Consider the following 21714-nt stretch of genomic DNA (forward strand, 5'->3'; position numbering starts at 1 on the left):
TTATTTTCAATTGTACCCAAGAAATACTAAACTTGAGCTATGAAAAACAAATATATATTTGTTGCGTATCCTAACAAATTTATATATATATATTTGCAGATAATAAAATTGCAAATAACGTATCAGTAGCTTCTTATCTATAAAATTTGTCTACGTCGAAGAAAAAATAACTATGGAGCTGTGTTTCAAATCGCGACATAAGTTTCCGCGTCATTGTGCGTAAGGTAAATCCGTCAGGCGCCGCGCAAACAGATGTAAAGAAATACTCGACATTCCGACGAAACATTCGTCTGCGAAGCGGATATTCCATTCGTCAAAGCGTTTTTATAGTGCAAGTTTGATACGTAAGAGCCGAGGGAGAGAAGCAGAAGTATTTTTCTTCCCGCGTGGTGCATACGCACCGTGTTTCCGCTCGCCGGCGTTCGCTGTACACGCATGCCTCTGTATGCGTATACTCTGTGGGAGAGTGCACCGTCCGCGATCCACGGTGACGATCCGACGTCGACGTGAGTGCTTACACGTATATCGGGAGCCGTTGAGTCGAGATACTTTGCTTTTACGGCTTTACGATCCGTATCGCCGATTGCTCCGTTTGTTCAGGTTCAACGATTGGCACCGGATTCCGATGGCGACTCGGTCGTTGTTCCCGAACCCTCGCGAGCACGGTCTTCTTCCCGTTTTTGGGTGAATCACCCCTCACCCGTTCCCCTTCCTCCTGCATCGCTTTTCCTTCGGATACTCGCGCGGCGCATCGGGAAAACTTAAGCCATTAGAGTTCGCGACTCGCTTGATGAAATGCTTTGTCATCCGAACTCTTCCCGTACACTCAATGAATTAACGCGTACACTTTCAAAATAAGATTATATAGAATACGAGAAAAGGGAATGTAAAAAAGAGATATCATTTTTGCGGTTTTATCAATTTTTCTAGATATTTACCGTCCTCAAGCGTTCGTCAGATCTTGCCATTCTTTTTTGATACTTTCCATCCTAATGTTTGACAATTCCATGACATCTCAAAGCAATGAATAATTTATGAAAATGTAATATTGTGGAAATATATGGAGATGTAACGCATATAATTTCTTACAAGTTCACTGAATGTCATAGAAAACTTTAAAACGATATAACGAGAAATACTTGTATATTTTCACACTTTAATTATTCAACGATTTTTATAAAAGTATATATCAAATCGTTCGTTTCTCTCGGCAGCACTAAATCTTTTTGACGCGCGCGCGCAATTCGAAAGACTTCATTCAAAAATCATTCTTAACATCACGAGAGGCGCGCTTTGGTCGCACTTTGCACGCGATTATGGACGTACGCATGCGACGACGTTCTCTGTGTAACCGCAAACATTGTGTCATTGTCACGAGGAGCACGCGTAATATCGCGTGTAGGCGGACCAGCGCGATGAATTATACATCGCGAATGTTTTCGGTCTCGAATTTGCATCGTCTGAACGGCTACCGCCCGCAATTCTTAACCACGGGGGCACCCTTACCCCTCTCTTCCTCTCGCTTTCCGATTCTCTCTACGTTCGCCGGCCAAAAAAGAAGGAACAAGATGTACGACCTTAGAATCCGCCGGCGCGTACGCGCCGGGCGCTACGTGCGGCCGATGCGATCTCGCCGAACGTAGAAATTAATTATCAACGGTCGCACATCCACCCGGCCAAAATTAACGATCTAACAGACTGAAAATATGTTTTCTAGAATTATTATCAAGCCAGACAAATTTAATGTAAAAAAAAATATACATATATAATAAACTACCCTATTAGAAATATTGTATAATTGAAAAGATGTGTGTCGCTCTTTTTTTATTCCTTGTGTGTAAATGTTAATTTTGCCTTCTCTCGCGAGATTGCTTACCGGGAAGCGGAATGGGGAATAAAGCGCTTGCATAATTTACAAGAGTGTTCTTTGAACTCAAGCTCGGTGAAACGTCGCTGCACAGACGAACGATTCAGAAATCCAAGAACGAGGCTCCTTGTCCCGGCGTCCGTGCTCTCGGACAACAGGACGAAGCACAGGCGGCTGGACAGGACGCTTATCGCGGGACACGCGCGATAATAAACGTTCCTTTTACGAGCGCGGAAAGCGTAGATACGCGTAGAGGAGCGCGCGGAGAGGGACTTGGAGGAGTGAGAGCGATCCAGGGCTGCTGCGGATGCGCTTCGCGTATACCAGCGAGCGTCGCCGTTTGTTTTGCACGCGCCGGCGGAAACGAATCTTCCCGATAAAAGCTGGAGTTACGATCGGGGCTTTAAGTCGGAGCTGGAAAGAGATTGCCGACGCGAGGGCACCGCGCCCGACGGCCGCCGCCGCCGCCGCCGCCGCCGCGCCACGCGATTCGGATCGATATCACGTTAATTGCATGCCTTCGCGATTGTGCATCCGCGGTCGCGGAGACGGTAATCGTCGTCGGTGACGCTCGTTAAGTTCGCTCGAGTCTTTCCTCCCCGGAATAATACATCAAGCTCTTAATTTACGCGGTACTTTCCCGAATGCGATTTTACTCTTCTTTAAGCAACAAAAGATTCTTCAAAGCTTATGATGTAAGCACAGACTGATTTATAAATATATTAAGAATTTAGGATAAGAGTCTCGTTTCATGATTCTTCCGGAGCTTAATTATTTTATCTTATTCCATAATCTTGATATATTTGGAAATGTATCTGTGTAAATCTACAGATTAATGTGTGTTCTTTTCTTCTACATTGATTGTTGTGGTCCCTCCTTTTTCAGTATGTTACTTTACCAAACTTCTCACTTCGCCGATCTTAGCTCCCTTTCGCAGATATCGCTCGTAATTCATTACAGTCCGGCGTGAGTGAGTTCTGCTCGTAAAGTACGAACGAGCTGGGCTCTCGGCGAGAAAGAAACAATAGCAATCTCTTCAGCAGCCACCGCCGCCGTCGCCGTCGTCGCCATTGCCGCCGCCACCGCCGCCGCCGCCACCACTTTCTGCCTTGGCGATTGGAGAACCGGACGAACCCAGAGGCACCAGGAAAAGGATTCTGGATCGCAAAAGCATAGATATCCTCAGCGGCCATCTTGCACAAAGGATTCTTACGCCGCCACCGGTACCAGGCTCGGCGCCGTGGAAAGGACCGAGAGAAACAAAAACGGGAAGATACGGAGAAAGAGACGCGCGCATCAGACATGCAATAGCGACGCCCCCGTTGTAAATTATCTCGCGGGAGGCGAACGGGACAGAGGTGAGGCGGACAACGACGTGGACAAAGCACGTCGAGGAACGAAGAGCGTTGCCGAGGCAAGACAGCGGGAAGAGAGACGCGGTGAAAAGGAAACCGCGCGCGGCACGGAGTTGTAAAGAGAGAGCGGGTCGAGGGTCCTCGCTCCAGCGGTCTAATTAAGAACTCAGGCTAATTCAATTATAATTTATGCCTCGAGGCTATACCCCCGGGGTCCTCGGCCCTCTCGCCCGGGCCTCCTAGGTACAGGCAATCAATTACACCGAGCTAAACGCCACATGTCCGCGGCACAATAATTTACGACGATTTCAGGGCTTTCGTCGATCCTCTCGCGAACACGTCGTGACAGTACGTACGCCGGAGACTGGCCACGGATCATCGTCGGGCAGATGAGGCCGCGAGGAACGAGGAAGAGGAACGAGGTTGCACGAGAGTGAAAGAGGAGGAGGCGACGTCCGCCGCTTGACAGGATTGAGACGTCCTAGATTATTTGTTTGGAGTGCAACGCCGCGCCGCTCCGCCCAGCTCATCTCGCGTGCTCTTCTTCTCTCGACGCCTGCGTTCTACGCTGCCCTCCTCCCGGTCGTCGCCACCACCGCTTTCTTCCAGTCAGCAACCACCGACGGCACCTTTTTGCCCTCGCCGAGACAGTGAGAAAGCATACCGTAGAGATAATCTTGCGTGAACGTGCGTTTCGGTAGACGCGTCCTTGGCACATCACCGTCGATGTTCCAAGACTAGACGCGATCTTCCCGATCATTCTCCCGCGCGTACTGTCAAAGATATTTTTCGTTCTCATTAGCGGGAAGCTGTCATTAGTCAAATAACTTTCCGCTGCCAACTCAATTTCAGCTGAATCTATTGAACGAAACGATTGAAGCTTAATTGTATAATATCGCGCTGGAGATGGAAGTGCATATTGATAACTGAGAAATTAACATCAGATTATTATGGAAACAGAACCATCCAGTTTAATAATTTTTGCATATACGATAAAAATTGCCGTATCTTTTTGGTACTACTAGTTACTGCTCGCGTATAAAGACAACGTAAAGGAATTGAATGTTAAAATACATCACGTAGCAAATATAGTTCAAATATTTGTCAATGTGTGTCATATTCAAGTTTGTAAAATTTGATAACGAGAAATATCACTCGAGAAGTATGGAACTTAATAGAAATGCACTAAAGTCACGCGAAGACAATATTTTACGCAGACATATATATAATCAAAATTACGTCACCTTAATTTACGGCCTGCAGTGGAAACGTTTTCCCACCCGTTCGCTACTCTAAGACATCTACTTCAAAGCGCAATAAATTAATATTTAGGATATAAAGTATCGCTTATCTGGCAGTCTACGATTAACGTGCATCGTCAGAACCAAACATACAGCATTACGAAATGTATAATATATATGACACCCGCATAATATATCGGCCCCCCCTAGTTTTTTGTTATTGTGATATATTGCGAGGCACTTGCTAATTTGTAAAGTTAACGATGATCTCTCTAAAGTAATGTTTAACTCGCACCGCGGACAACACTAATCTCCAGGCAAACCAAAGAATTCAAGGAATCATCAGACGTACTGAAAATCGTAGAAACTAAAAAATATTAAATAGATATAAAAAGATACTTCTCTTGCGCGTGTGTGAATGTTGAATATTTTTTGCGTCTACAGCCTGAATATACTAACATGTTTTACGTATGACAGCATAACTTGGCAAAAAAAAGCATAATTTTTATTCCATGCGTCATTCAGACGATTTATGGATTAATATCTTGTCGAAATTAATTGGTATCCTAAGCGAGACTATTTCTGCGAACAACAGTAACGAGCGATTGATAAACATAGTATGAGTAGTCGGTGACGCGTCATCACTATGTCGAAGCTGACGCGACATAATGATCTGGTCGACGTATTTTTCGTTTGTCTTTGAGATACCTTTAAGACAAGAGATTTGCGCGTAGAATTGCTCATACTCTAATCAAAACAGCAAATATCCGAGGCATACATCGAAATGCAAATTAAGAGAAAGTCCGATATGGGTACAGGAAGCAGGCAGATCTTCATGCCGCGTCGCGTGTCATACGCGTGCACACTGTGAACTTATACGCGTGCGCTACACGCGGCAAACACGACGCCTCGTCTCGGAAAATTATGCAATCCATCTGAACGTTGTTCGAACGGTGTTTACTACTTCAATGGAATTTACAGATGGCAGAGAAACTTCCAATTACAAGTTTATTGCGAAGCCATCACCGTCAGGCTTCGCGTATTAATTCGTACGTTTGTTTCATTAGTATTTATCGCGACTCAAACATATCTATCTTGGGATAACGATGGAAAAAAATCAAGGTGCTTTAAAAAATTATCTAAATCTATTATCTAGATCTTGGAGATAGTCGTGCCGATATGATGCAGTAAAGTGGCAGAAAACGTTGCTCGTACGGAGAGTAAGGGGTGAATCGGATTAAAGTTAGAAACACATGGAAACACAGGAGAAAAGTATAACGGTTGTGCATAAAAGTAACTGTTTCCTAGTAATGCAACGAGGTAAAGTAAAGTAAAAGTAGTAAAAGTAGGTGAGTCGCGCCGAGTAGAAGCACCGAGAATGCGCGGGCAAGTTTTCAATTTAAAATTCAATTCACCCTTCGATCCCGTTTACCTTCCGTTACCGCTTTACCGTGCACAACATCTGAAGATAATGCCGTATTTAACCGAGCACAATGCGATATTTCGTAGAAAACGCAATTGAGAGGAAGGACAACAACGGAAGCGGCCTCCTACGTTTAAATAACCTGCCTGAATCCGTGAATGACGAGCGTCCTGAACTCGATGATCGCGGGTCTACACTTGGACGGAGATGAGAAGCAAAGAGAACGGGCAAGATGTCGTACGTCGTTCCCTCTATAAATACATTTACCGTGTTTGCGGAGCACTTGTACTTGGCGGCTTGTACCGGTGGAATGCGACTCTCCCTCTGTTTCGATCGGTTTACTCCAAGGGCCAAGGTGCGGTAAAATTTGGATGTGGAGGACTTTCGAAATACATACACAGTGTTGCTTACGAAATTTTTCCATCGCCCGGCCGTTCGTGATAATCGACATTTCGACTACATTACGAAAATAAATTCATAAGATTAAAATTTCCAATTTTTATGTATTGAAAGATTATTAATTCGATGTGTTTTTAATATTTTTTAATATACCAACGCAAAAATATTTTCCAATTACCCCAGCGCAAATAATATTTTGTATTTGTGGTTTTAACAAAATTATATATTATGCAAACTGTACCTATTTATGTGTGGCTGTTCAGTGCGTTACAAAATTTTACAATAAAAGATTCTTATTCTTTATCTATGAGCATTTTTTTATCCGATATCCAGACATTCTACATCTTAAGTATAAAACACCGATAATTATCGTTTTAATTAACGTAATCTCAACTGTTGCGCGGACGTAACGATAACGAGATTGATGAAAATTCCATCGTCTTCTTCGATGGAACAGTCTAGTGAATCCTTTGTTGCATAATGCACAAAGTCGCGTGATCAATAATTTTCCAGTACTCGTAATTTCTCGATATATCGGTTAACCGCACAGCTGATCGACCACCAGCGTGGCTAGTTTTATCTCGAACTACGTATCTGGTATTTATTTATCTGGTGACTATACACTCTATACGAGAATCGTGTTTTGCGCGAGATCTCGATCACCTCGACCCAAAATTACGAAAATTCCTCGAAGAATAGTTACAACAGTCCTCTCAGACACACGCAGGTATTGATTACAGCTTCATCGCCGCAGAGAATTAGAGTCAGCATTCAGTGCGTCATGGGAATCGAGCGTAATTAAATTGTAAGTCGCTAATTAAGTCGTTAATTAGATTTACGGGCATTTCACGAATCAATAAAAGTGCAATGGCAAGGAAAACAAGTCCGGAATAACGAAGTATCGAGCGAGAGTTTCTTGGACTTCAAAGATCGAGAAGACTTCTTACATAACTGAGTAATTTGGTTTTCCACCGACCGTACATGGCTTACTAGAATTATTAGCGACATGGATCAGAAGTATAAGCTTGATGCCAAAGCAGGAATTGTGAACGAATATACCATACAAAATTGAGCGGAAAGTCAAGACTAAACTTGAAAATGTCACTCTAGAGAATTCGAAAATTGTTTCAAAGATTTTATTAAGTTTGGAATATAAGTTTTATTTATTTAAAACTTATACTATTTAAAAATTAAAAATTTCTATCTTGCCAATAATAGAACTACAGTTGACTATATGAGTAATTTAAAAAATTGTAAAGCGTGTCGTGCGGATCGTACGATAAACGCGCTTTTTTATCTGATATCTATTTGCGCACTATCTCGTTCGTTCGCGCCATAAAGTTGTATTATATATTATTACTATTATCGCAACTATTATTAGTTCGATCGTGCGTGTGGCACGAATCGTCTACCACCGTGCGATAAGACGATAAAACGGTGATCAAACGTATGAACCGACATCGCGCGCTTCTGATAAGGATCGCATTCTTTGTAACGATAACAAAGAGAATGCTGATTTTTTATCCCGACCAACTGATTCGTAATACAACGTACTGCATCAAGTTCTAATGCTGTTTATACACATTTTACACATCTCGCTAAATTCATATTAAGTTGTAATTTCTTTCAATTGGCCGTCAAAAAAATGTATTCTACGCAGAGAGTGATTTCCAAAAATTTAAATCTAAATATTAAAAAACTTGGAAACAAAGTAAAATCTTATCTTTCTAATCACAAATCGGTGATCGCATCACGTGGATTGGTCTCGCTCTCCCTTTCTCTTTCCCTTTCTCGATGCTTCTTGCGCATTTACATACAAATTTATTCGCGCGTGCAGGCGGCACGAATCGGTGCCAGTTTCAAAGATAAACGACGTCGCCGATTATTTAGCCTGGAGGGCCAGGTCGAGCGTCTTCCTGAATGGAGAGCCGGTCGATCGCTCATAGTCGCTGCGAGTCGCGTCGGGCCGCGGCGCGGCGCGTATTATACGTATGCTCGTTGATAATGCCTTCGGTCAATAATCACCGCGCTCGAGCACGGCACGCACGCACGCGGCCAGCCTCGCAGGCCTTCGCGCAATGCTAACAGGCCTTTGCGGAAAAAGTTGGCGCCAAAAATATTTGCCGTCCGGCGACAGCTATATACGTGAGAGCACTCCGTCGATAGGAAGCCGCCGTGTACCGTCGTTTTTATGCCACGCCAGTCCGACTATTGGGAATCTCTATGGGCTCCCCCGGCTGTGATTCCCCTTGACCTCATTAATGCTTACAAATTGGAGCGAATGAGAAAATGTCGGTCACATTTGTGTGTCGCTCGCAAAAATGTTATCAATATTTACGTATCGATTTAGCTAATTATCACTTAGAGTTACTCGACCGCGTAGAAAGATTACAAAGGGCTTTATAATATATCAACGATTTTTAAGTAATTTCGGGCAGATAAAATATGATTTTGTATTCACATATACTTAGATCATAGTATCGTTTGAGAACGAGATTTTGTAATTTCGTTTTGATAAAATCTAAAGATTCAATTGAAAACGGAAACTACTCACATTTGGAAAATTCTCGCTGTAATGGAAAATTAAACGAATGGCGATACAATGCAACGCTACAAGCACATTTTTCTTCGGTCGGTCGAGCAGCACAGAGTACTTCTTTCTCTTCCGTGGAATTGGTCAATTTCCAAAATGCTGCTTTTTATTAGCTTCGAAGAGCGTAATCTCTTGGCAATTTACTTAGATCTGTTGTCTAACTGTATTGTTGGTTATCGCTTCGATTGATTACGTGAGAGATCAAAAGCTATATCTACTCGTGCAAGCAGACAATTTCAAAAGACAAAAATGCGAACTATTCTTACATGCGATATATTCTTAACTCGACTTAAGCCACCACTTCAAATTTTGTTATCGTCATCAAGAGAATAAGTTCCAATAATAAACTTCATTTTGTCAGACACAAAGCAACTGTAAAAAACTAAAGACGCGTTCAATTTTGTTCAATATCATTCATATTTTTCATTTATCATTATATACACTTTATTATTAAATTGCCATATTATTTGTATTATTTAGTTTTACATCACTTCCGATAGATCTTAAATCTAATGCAAGAACTGCAGGCAGCAAAGAACGCAGAAATTTTACGAAACTAAATCGATCGAAACTTCGCCAATGTTACAAAAAGAACCGCCACATTTATCGTTTCAGTCATTTGTCTTAATTTCGTGTTTTGCTATCCAATATATTGGCGCCATGGCATGGCGATAATCTAATCTCGCGATAATGTATCGACATACGTTTCTGTATGAGTATCTACCACGTGATCCTCGGAAAAAATGTAGAGTATTCGCATTAGCACTTGTACTTGTGCACGAGTAGCTATCGAAAATCAGATGCGATATTAGTATGTATGCAGAGGGAAAATACGAAATATCTCAATGTGTTTTGGACTTGACACGATTCTTGATTGTCTGCGTTATATAAGCGCAATATAGATTATGAAATCTATTTATATCTAATATCTCACGATTACACGCATAATCCTATCATTAATATCATCGTTGCGGGACAAACGAGAATTATAATGGAGCAAACATTTTTTTTCTCAATTTATTTCAGTGATATGACTTAGTACGATTGGAACAAAATAAAATGTGAGTAGATTCTTGTCGCGATGTTGTTGTTTGTTTACAGCCAAACATCTCATCCGGTCGTTGATCTCTCAATCGGTAATTCTCTAAGTGCAGGCACGATACTTAAGTTCCTAACGTAAAATAGATGATGTATAACTCAGGTAATATATAATATATTACATATTGCGGTGTGAAATGACATAAGTTTTGAAGCATCTTTATCTTCAATACTAAATCTGCTCTAGATAAAACTTCTAACACATATATCAACACAAATCAAATATTATCATTTTTTTATATTTCGATATGATGTTCTCGATTATTCATTTAAAATTCTTATATAAAGTTAAAAAAATTGAGTTCTCCACTATAATGTTTTAAACGTAAAGGGAATTGATAGTTAAATTTCATAATAGTTAACATATTGTACAAAATAAAGTATGCATAATATACTTAATGATATAGAATAATGAGACAGAATAGATGAGAAACGTTATTCTTCTCGGATTAGAATAGAATTAAAATTTTAAAGAAGAAAAAGAATCGAGGATATCGAGAGATGCCTTTTAATAGAAACGAAACTCTTGCCAGATATACTGGTGAGACTTGAAGGGAACAAGCCAGGCCAAGAAGCTTCGAAAGAAAAGCCTCAAGGGAGGTACTCCTTGATATTCGGAATTTAATCGGTCGTATATCCACCATTACCTCTCTATCTTGAACAGCAATTATTGTCAACCGCGTCCTTTGCCTTTCGGTCGGCAGATGAATCTACTTCGACGCTATCGAGCGCACATTATGTGCGTGCACACGTACACGTACCAACGTACCGTCGTGCATACGTGTAGTACGTTATACTGGCACCAAACGTATATAACTCCACTTTATCGCGGCCATTAAGGAGACATTAAGTTTCTCTGCCAAGGGAACCAGCTTGACGCTAAGGACAAAAATGGCTCGGTGGTTTCGTTGGGAAATCTGAGTACATGACCGCAAGGTCGACAAAATGTATCAGGACGCGCGATCGCCCGCGAAAGAAAGAAGTGCGTCTTGCGCAAATAACCGCCGTCCCTATCATCCGTACGCCTTAATCGAGATTTACACTCGGTACTTAATATCACCGTTAAAAGGCGCACTGACGGATTTTACAAACTGCCGTCGAGTTTAGTTTTCGATATCGGCGGTAGGACACTCTTTACGATAATGGAACTGCTCGTATACCTTCGGCGCCCTCGAGAAAGTATACGCGGCACGAGAGATTAAGAAAATCAATTTGCGTTCGGGAGACAGCCATTCACATAATTTCGTCCGGACGTGATGTAGCCGTGGATGTGTCTTTTCGAAAATCGGACGACGCGGCAAAGCAAGACGAATAAGAGTAAGGAATCGATGGCGGCATTAACATTCCAAACATAATACCGTCATAAATATTGGCTCGTAAGATGTGCGAGATACGATCGGCGGAAAATACACGGCAATTACAATCATTTTGGACGTCGACTTGTCCATGAGATGATTAATACAGTGCAGTATCGATCTAGGTCGTCGCTCGTAATTTCACGGATTATCACGGATCGAACATTATCGTAAATACACTACCGGCACTGCAATCGAGACGTTAATTGTGCACGCTAGTATATCCAGCAGAAACTATCTTATAATAGTTACATAACGATCCGGAAAATCATAAATGCGCGAAATGAGACGGTCGTAAAGCTTTCTGTTGATAGAAGAGACTCAACTTAACTCGCTCGATGCTCGTCTAAGTCGTTATATCCACAGCATTTTATAACTTTAAGAGTGCAGGTGAGATAAGTACACGGTAATCCGAGTAGTTGATTGATCGGGTTTCACCCAATCGCAACCGTAAACAGAGTGTCACCTTGCAAAGCGCCGCCATTCACGCATCAAATCGCACCTGCGTTCGAGAAGTTCAATTTCTAAATGTACTTAACAGTGAAATTGCTGACTGCACAATCTGTGCAAAGATTATGCAGAGATATAAACGTCGGATGTTTTTGCATATATCTTCCAGCTCATTCTTATAGTTAAATTTATGTCATCATATGTTGTGTGTATGTGTGTTTCTCATACAAAAAAAACCAATCAATTTTCAATAGTCTCTCAATTAAATAATTTATACAAATATTTAGAAGCATTATTTCTACAAGAAAATTTGCAATTCTCTGCTGTGTCGATTAATTTTAAGAACCTAACAGGAACAATGCACGATCTGAGGGGTTGTTTTGTAGCAAGTAACGAAGTCTCGGTATCTGACCCAGATTAAGGCTATAAACTGGCCAGCCATAACATTGGTACACCCGCTATGTTCCACGATACTGTTATGATAGGTATGCGCTGCCCACACTTCGCTCTTTATCCCGCTGCATTATTAACAATAAGCTGAAGTAGCCACGATATATTTCCTACAAGCGAAAACCATGCTGAGGCATAATAAATCTCACGACAAAACAAGACGTTGCGTCACGGAAGCGCTCCTTTGGTCGTATACCGTTATGTTATTAACATATTTAATCGCCGTCATATATTTCCTAACGTATTTATTGCCCCTTTGCCCGTCCACCCCGATTTGCCAGCTTCAGCTTCTGCTCTGAATAATTCGCGATCTGTCTTACCTATATACGTATGTCGTGGAAGCCTCATGCTTAAAAGTGGGGAACGAAAATGCATAAACACCTCGGCCACGAATCCATGTACAAATTGACGTGCAAATATTAGTCGTGCGTCTTAGCAATTATTAAACAAGTTCATTACCAGGAAACGATACGTTCCTCGTCTCTTTGTGTACCACATATGCAGTTGCACCGACCTACAAACCCTAAATCACGTTATTAATCAAGACCTCATTATTTGCAATAGCAGTAATGCTAAAATGGATTATACAAATTTAATTAATTCACAATGTACATAAAAAAAAATCAAAATCGCGATGTAAAAAATGTAATAAAAAATATATCACTATACAAACTAACAATGTCTTGTCATTGAAGGATCTTACATCCTAAAATTTAGCGTTTGTTCAGTATTTTAATTGACGCACATTCATCAAGAGACACGGTAGTGTCTCGTGCCAAGTACACGCGGAGCGAGACCGACCGTGACTCTTTTACGCGACGCGACGGGTTGCGAGTACCCAAGATGTTGAGATCTCGATAACGAGTGAACGGATCAAGTTCTAAGTAGGCTTGATCGATAGCTTGGGGTCGACTTTGGGGGGGTATCTCCTATAATATTTTCCGCTACGTGCCCTACGAGCGGAGATATTGTGACGCAAAGTCCAAATGTGAAAATTTTTTATTAAGATACGTCTACGTCAACGCTCTCAATTCAATATATTATAACATACATGTAACAAACAGATAACAGAGAAATGTCGCTTTCACTTTTTCGACACTGGCGGCGCAGGTATCGCCAGTTTCGATATCGCGCGCGTATTTCGATCGATCTAGTAGGTAAATTAAATTAGGTCGATAGACTTATCGGTCAGGAGAAATATTTCTATTTAGGTAAATTAGGTATATATATATAATACATATTGAGTCAATTGCTTCATGTTTATCTGGAGAGATTTCGTATCCTTACATCGTATTACCACCGCTGCCGGAAAAGAAGGAACCCTACGCTTGGCAGAAAGTGCCGCTAGGGAATTTTTAAGTCGATTCTTATGAATCAAGCTTGAATTCGATGTCTAGGTATCCTAGGTTGCCGATGACGAGGTCCAGATAGTGCGCTTCATAGTTTTCGGTGTCCAGGTGTAATAATACGTTGAATTCGATGTCTACGTGTCCCAGGTTGCCGATGACGAGGTCCACATAGTGCGCTCCGTAGTATTCGGTGTTTACGTGTATTAATACTTTGAATTTGATGTCCACGTGTCCCAGGTTGCCGATTGCGGGATCCAGATAGTGCGTTTCATAGTTTTCGGTGTCCAGGTGTAATCGTACGTTGAATTCGATGTCTAGGTGTTCCAGGTTGCCGATGACGAGGTCCACATAGTGCGCTCCGTAGTTTTCGGTGTCTACGTGTATTAATACCTTGAATTCGATGTCTAGGTGTCCCAGGTTGCCGATGACGATGTCTAGATAGTGAGCTCCGTAGTTTTCGGTGTCTACGTGTATTAATACCTTGAATTCGATGTCTAGGTGTCCCAGGTTGCCGATGACGAGGTCCACATAGTACGCTCCGTAGTTTTCGGTGTCTACGTGTATTAATACTTTGAATTTGATGTCCACGTGTCCCAGGTTGCCGATGACGGGATCCAGATAGTGCGCTTCATAGTTTTCGGTGTCCAGGTGTAATCGTACGTTGAATTCGATGTCTAGGTGTCCCAGGTTGCCGATGACAAGGTCCACATAGTGCGCTTCGTAGTTTTCGGTGTCCAGGTGTAATAATACGTTGAATGCGATGTCTAGGTGTCCCAGGTTGCCGATGACGATGTCTAGATAGTGAGCTCCGTAGTTTTCGGTGTCTACGTGTATTAATACCTTGAATTCGATGTCTAGGTGTCCCAGGTTGCCGATGACGAGGTCCACATAGTACGCTCCGTAGTTTTCGGTGTCTACGTGTATTAATACCTTGAAATTGATGTCTAGGTGTCCCAGGTTGCTGATGACGAGGTCCAGATAGCGCGCTCCGTAATTTTCGGTGTCTAGGTGTAATAATACCTCGAATTCGATGTCTACGTGTCCCAGGTTGCCGATGATGAGGTTCACATAGTGCGCTTTGTAGTTTTTGGTGTCTAGGTGTATTAATAACTTTAAATCTAAATGTAGGACACGTAGATATCGAATTCAAGGTATTAATACACGTAGACACCGAAAACTACGGAGCGCACTATGTGGACCTCGTCATCGGCAACGTGGGACACCTAGACATCGAATTCAACGTATTATTACACCTGGACACCGAAAACTATGGAGCGCACTATCTGGAACCCGTCATCGGCAACCTGGAACACGTGGACATCGAATTCAAGGTATTAATACACCTGGACACCGAAAACTATGGAGCGCACTATGTGGACTTCGTTATCGGCAACCTGGGACACCTAGACATCAAATTCAAGCTTGATTCATAAGAATCGACTTAAAAATTCCCTAGCGGCAGAATTAAAATTATGTCATGACATAATAAAAATCCGCTGAATTAAAATTATGTCTAGACATAATAAAAATTGGACGAATAATAGTAACCTTTCGAAAGTAGAGGTTTTAAGCTTGAAATTTAAATTTTATTCATTTTTAACAAAGTTACCGCTGCTCGAGTTTTGCCTATTTTTAAAGATAAATTTAGTGTTCCTTCAATTTTTGTGAGAAATGTATAATTTACTTTTACTTAAATATTATTAATTTTTATGTATTTGTTGTTATTGCTAATTTTGTGAATAATTAAAAAATAAAAAATAAAAATGTTTTGCAGATCCTTGCTTAACACTACAAAATAGGTGATATCAGTACAAAATTACCTTTTTTAAAAAAGGTAAAAAAAAGTGCCAAGTACACGCAATGTATTTTGTAAATTCAATCGAAAAATTATCTCACAAAATTGTCTCACAAAAATTGTCTCACAAAATTGTCTCACAAAAATTGTCTCACAAAATTATTAAATTATAAAATTGTTATTTTATTCAATCCAAGTGATATCTACCTCGAAAAAACCTAAATAACAAGTGGTATCTATTTAAAAAAAAAATACGTGAAATTATTTAATACTGCGCCAATTACAAAGAGAGAATATATATATATATATATATATACCTTAACAAAATTATTTTTATATCACGAAATTGCGTTACCAAACTCAATCTAAGTGATATATACCTTAACAAAATTATATCACAAAATTGTTTTACCTAACTCAACCTAAGTGATATGTTATTTCAAAAAAATATATGAAATCTTTAAATTACGCCAACTACAAAGAGAATATATATATTGCTTTGAAAAATAATTGTAGTGCAACTACTCTTAAAAAATAAAACAAAATTGTGTTACCTAACTCAACCCAAGTGGTATGTATCTTTGTATTCCTGAGGATCTTTCTATCAACCCAAGTGGTAGTAGTTTTAATTCTCCTTGATAAAATTATAATATTACAAAGAATCATTTAATCATTTTAATCACAAAGAATTAAAGAGGTAACATTATAAAATAAAAATATTTAATTAAAATAAAATAAATAAATTTTTCTTGTAAAAAACTTGGCGCTGCTTTTTTAAGATTAATCTAGACAAACTTGCATAGGTGCATAAGCATATGCATAAAGAGATGGATTGGTCTATTTCCTTTTGCACATATATATGAACCAATCAATTTCTTACGCTTATGTTTATGCGCGATGCAAATTTGTCTGGATAGACTTTAAAAAAGCAGCGCCAAGTTTTTTACAAGAAAAATTTATTTATTTATTTTAATTAAATATTTTTATTTTATAATGTTACCTCTTTAATTCTTTGTGATTAAAATGATTAAATGATTCTTTGTAATATTATAATTTTATCAAGGAGAATTAAAACTACTACCACTTGGGTTGATAGAAAGATCCTCAGGAATACAAAGATACATACCACTTGGGTTGAGTTAGGTAACACAATTTTGTTTTATTTTTTAAGAGTAGTTGCACTACAATTATTTTTCAAAGCAATATATATATTCTCTTTGTAGTTGGCGTAATTTAAAGATTTCATATATTTTTTTGAAATAACATATCACTTAGGTTGAGTTAGGTAAAACAATTTTGTGATATAATTTTGTTAAGGTATATATCACTTAGATTGAGTTTGGTAACGCAATTTCGTGATATAAAAATAATTTTGTTAAGGTATATATATATATATATATATATATTCTCTCTTTGTAATTGGCGCAGTATTAAATAATTTCACGTATTTTTTTTTTAAATAGATACCACTTGTTATTTAGGTTTTTTCGAGGTAGATATCACTTGGATTGAATAAAATAACAATTTTGTAATTTAATAATTTTGTGAGACAATTTTTGTGAGACAATTTTGTGAGACAATTTTTGTGAGACAATTTTGTGAGATAATTTTTCGATTGAATTTACAAAATACATTGCGTGTACTTGGCACTTTTTTTTTACCTTTTTTAAAAAAGGTAATTTTGTACTGATAATATTTACCGCAAAGTTGTTCCGCTGACGCCCGATGCCTCTCCCAGGCCTCCTCCTCCTCTCAGGCTGCTCGGGATGTCAGCTGCGCAGGATTCCCTCGCTGCTCCGATGTCACCTTCTACGTCGTTATTTTCTGAAATATTCAAATGAACGATTCGATTAAGTAAAGACAGAAGAGATAGAACATTTTTGGACATAAGTAACATAGTACGTAAAAATCAATTACACTCACCACTTTCTTTCCTGCTGTTCCGGCCGCAAAATCCACCTCCACATCCGGGTCAGATAGGAGTCTCGAGCCACATTGAAACTTGTGGCAATGCAGTGTGACTTCATCCATTAAGCAAGAAAAATCAAGAAGCCATTTCGGCTATATTGCATTAATTTTACGACGTTGTTGCAATATAGTCGAAATGTTTCTTGACCTTTCTCGCTTAATGGGAATGTAATTACTGAAAATAATTAAAAATTATTCCCTACCTACGTTTTAACTAAGTCCCTACCTACGCTTATTTCTCCACACTTCCCTACGCTAAAACTCACCGACACCGATGCGCAGCAGCGGAGCTGTATCTGCAACGTCGCTAAGATGATTCTGTAACAATCAACATATAATCCAGATTAGAGCAGGGAAGAAAAGAGACAGTCTTTATTTCGAAAAATAATTACCGAAGGTAAAACACGGAATTCTATATTTCTTTTAATTAAATAAATTTAATAAAAAAACACGTTTAATTTCTTGAAAGTATACTCTATTTACTGAACACAAGAATTCAAAATAGAATTTAAAAAATTAAACTCTTTTTTAATTTCTACTCTCTGACTATCTTTACTATTCGATTGAAAAACCGATTGTTAAAACTTTCCGCGAAAGACACAATATGTATAAACCAATTATATATACCGCATGTTGTTCCGCCGGCGCCTGATGCCTCTTCCAGGCCTCCACCTCCTCTCAGGCTGCTCGGGATGTCACTCGTGTTTCCCTCGATGCGAAGATGATGCTCCTTCCCGCGCGGATATTTTCTGTAACATAAAAATAATCGAATCGATTAAATACGTGTCACGCGCATCGAACATCTTATTCGTTATTCAGATTAATATTATATTTTGAATTACTTCTTCGAAAAAGGTTTCTACGTTAGAATAAACTTGAATCAAATTTTTCAAAATATTTTTTTTACTATTTAAAATTCCGAAACACGGAATGTTTAATGTAGGTACTGAATAAGCACAAAGAGGGATTTTATAATATCTTTAAAAAAATGAAAAGTAACACTTACCAGAAGTGTTGGTACGCCGATGCCCGATGCCTATCCTAGGCCTCCTCCTCTCTCAGGCTGCTCGGGATGTCAGCTTCGCAGGATTCCCTCGCTGCTCCGATGTCATCTTCTGCGTCGTTATTTTCTGAAACATTCAAATGAACTATTCGATTAAGTAACTTTGTAAGCGTGGTGTCGTTCGCAGACAACTCGACGCGATAACTTACACCCTAACTTTCTAAGGCGCGGCAGACACGCGCGAACGTATAAGCGAAGCGTATTAAAGTCTCGCGGCGCGAGAGACCCGCGACGGACCGTATAACCGACGAAGCGACGATATAGTCTCGCGCGCGGAGAGACCCGCGACGACCGTATAACCGAGCGAAGCGTACGATATAGTCTCGCGGCGCGGAGAGACCCGCGACGGACCGTATAACCGAGCGAAGCGTACGATATAGTCTCGCGGCGCGGAGAGACCCGCGACGGACCGTATAACCGAGCGAAGCGTACGATATAGTCTCGCGGCGCGGAGAGACCCGCGACGGACCGTATAACCGAGCGAAGCGTACGATATAGTCTCGCGGCGCGGAGAGACCCGCGACGGACCGTATAACGAAGCGAAGCGTACGATATAGTCTCGCGGCGCGGAGAGACCCGCGACGGACCGTATAACGGAGCGAAGCGTACGATATAGTCTCGCGGCGCGGAGAGACCCGCGACGACGCGTATAACGGAGGGAAGCGACGACATAGTCTCGCGGCGCGGAGAGACCCGCGACGACGCGTATAACGGAGGGAAGCCGACGATATAGTCTCGCGGCGCGGAGAGACCCGCGACGACGCGTATAACGGAGGGAAGCCGACGACATAGTCTCGCGGCGCGGAGAGACCCGCGACGACGCGTATAACGGAGGGAAGCCGACGATATAGTCTCGCGGCGCGGAGAGACCCGCGACGACGCGTATAACGGAGGGAAGCCGACGATCATAGTCTCGCGGCGCGGAGAGACCCGCGACGACGCGTATAACGGAGGGAAGCCGACGATATAGTCTCGCGGCGCGGAGAGACCCGCGACGACGCGTATAACGGAGGGAAGCCGACGATCATAGTCTCGCGGCGCGGAGAGACCCGCGACGACGCGTATAACGGAGGGAAGCCGACGATATAGTCTCGCGGCGCGGAGAGACCCGCGACGACGCGTATAACGGAGGGAAGCCGACGACATAGTCTCGCGGCGCGGAGAGACCCGCGACGACGCGTATAACGGGAGGGAAGCCGACGACATAGTCTCGCGGCGCGGAGAGACCCGCGACGACGCGTATAAGGGAGGGAAGCCGACGACATAGTCTCGCGGCGCGGAGAGACCCGCGACGACGCGTATAAGGGAGGGAAGCCGACGACATAGTCTCGCGGCGCGGAGAGACCCGCGACGACGCGTATAAGGGAGGGAAGCCGACGACATAGTCTCGCGGCGCGGAGAGACCCGCGACGACGCGTATAAGGGAGGGAAGCCGACGACATAGTCTCGCGGCGCGGAGAGACCCGCGACGACGCGTATAAGGGAGGGAAGCCGACGACATAGTCTCGCGGCGCGGAGAGACCCGCGACGACGCGTATAAGGGAGGGAAGCCGACGACATAGTCTCGCGGCGCGGAGAGACCCGCGACGACGCGTATAAGGGAGGGAAGCCGACGAATAGTCTCGCGGCGCGGAGAGACCCGCGACGACGCGTATAAGGGAGGGAAGCCGACGACATAGTCTCGCGGCGCGGAGAGACCCGCGACGACGCGTATAAGGGAGGGAAGCCGACGACATAGTCTCGCGGCGCGGAGAGACCCGCGACGACGCGTATAAGGGAGGGAAGCCGACGACATAGTCTCGCGGCGCGGAGAGACCCGCGACGACGCGTATAAGGGAGGGAAGCCGACGACATAGTCTCGCGGCGCGGAGAGACCCGCGACGACGCGTATAAGGGAGGGAAGCCGACGACATAGTCTCGCGGCGCGGAGAGACCCGCGACGACGCGTATAAGGGAGGGAAGCCGACGACATAGTCTCGCGGCGCGGAGAGACCCGCGACGACGCGTATAAGGGAGGGAAGCCGACGACATAGTCTCGCGGCGCGGAGAGACCCGCGACGACGCGTATAAGGGAGGGAAGCCGACGACATAGTCTCGCGGCGCGGAGAGACCCGCGACGACGCGTATAAGGGAGGGAAGCCGACGACATAGTCTCGCGGCGCGGAGAGACCCGCGACGACGCGTATAAGGGAGGGAAGCCGACGACATAGTCTCGCGGCGCGGAGAGACCCGCGACGACGCGTATAAGGGAGGGAAGCCGACGACATAGTCTCGCGGCGCGGAGAGACCCGCGACGACGCGTATAAGGGAGGGAAGCCGACGACATAGTCTCGCGGCGCGGAGAGACCCGCGACGACGCGTATAAGGGAGGGAAGCCGACGACATAGTCTCGCGGCGCGGAGAGACCCGCGACGACGCGTATAAGGGAGGGAAGCCGACGACATAGTCTCGCGGCGCGGAGAGACCCGCGACGACGCGTATAAGGGAGGGAAGCCGACGACATAGTCTCGCGGCGCGGAGAGACCCGCGACGACGCGTATAAGGGAGGGAAGCCGACGACATAGTCTCGCGGCGCGGAGAGACCCGCGACGACGCGTATAAGGGAGGGAAGCCGACGACATAGTCTCGCGGCGCGGAGAGACCCGCGACGACGCGTATAAGGGAGGGAAGCCGACGACATAGTCTCGCGGCGCGGAGAGACCCGCGACGACGCGTATAAGGGAGGGAAGCCGACGACATAGTCTCGCGGCGCGGAGAGACCCGCGACGACGCGTATAAGGGAGGGAAGCCGACGACTATAGTCTCGCGGCGCGGAGAGACCCGGGACGACGCGTATAAGGGAGGGAAGCCGACGACATAGTCTCGCGGCGCGGAGAGACCCGCGACGACGCGTATAAGGGAGGGAAGCCGACGACATAGTCTCGCGGCGCGGAGAGACCCGCGACGACGCGTATAAGGGAGGGAAGCCGACGACATAGTCTCGCGGCGCGGAGAGACCCGCGACGACGCGTATAAGGGAGGGAAGCCGACGACATAGTCTCGCGGCGCGGAGAGACCCGCGACGACGCGTATAAGGGAGGGAAGCCGACGACATAGTCCTCGCGGCGCGGAGAGACCCGCGACGACGCGTATAAGGGAGGGAAGCCGACGACATAGTCTCGCGGCGCGGAGAGACCCGCGACGACGCGTATAAGGGAGGGAAGCCGACGACATAGTCTCGCGGCGCGGAGAGACCCGCGACGACGCGTATAAGGGAGGGAAGCCGACGACTATAGTCTCGCGGCGCGGAGAGACCCGCGACGACGCGT

The sequence above is a fragment of the Temnothorax nylanderi genome, unplaced genomic scaffold (genome assembly GCF_030848795.1).
Source record: "Temnothorax nylanderi isolate EJ_2023f unplaced genomic scaffold, tnyl_v1.0 TNYL_tig0843_pilon, whole genome shotgun sequence".
NCBI classification, from domain to species: domain Eukaryota; kingdom Metazoa; phylum Arthropoda; class Insecta; order Hymenoptera; family Formicidae; genus Temnothorax; species Temnothorax nylanderi.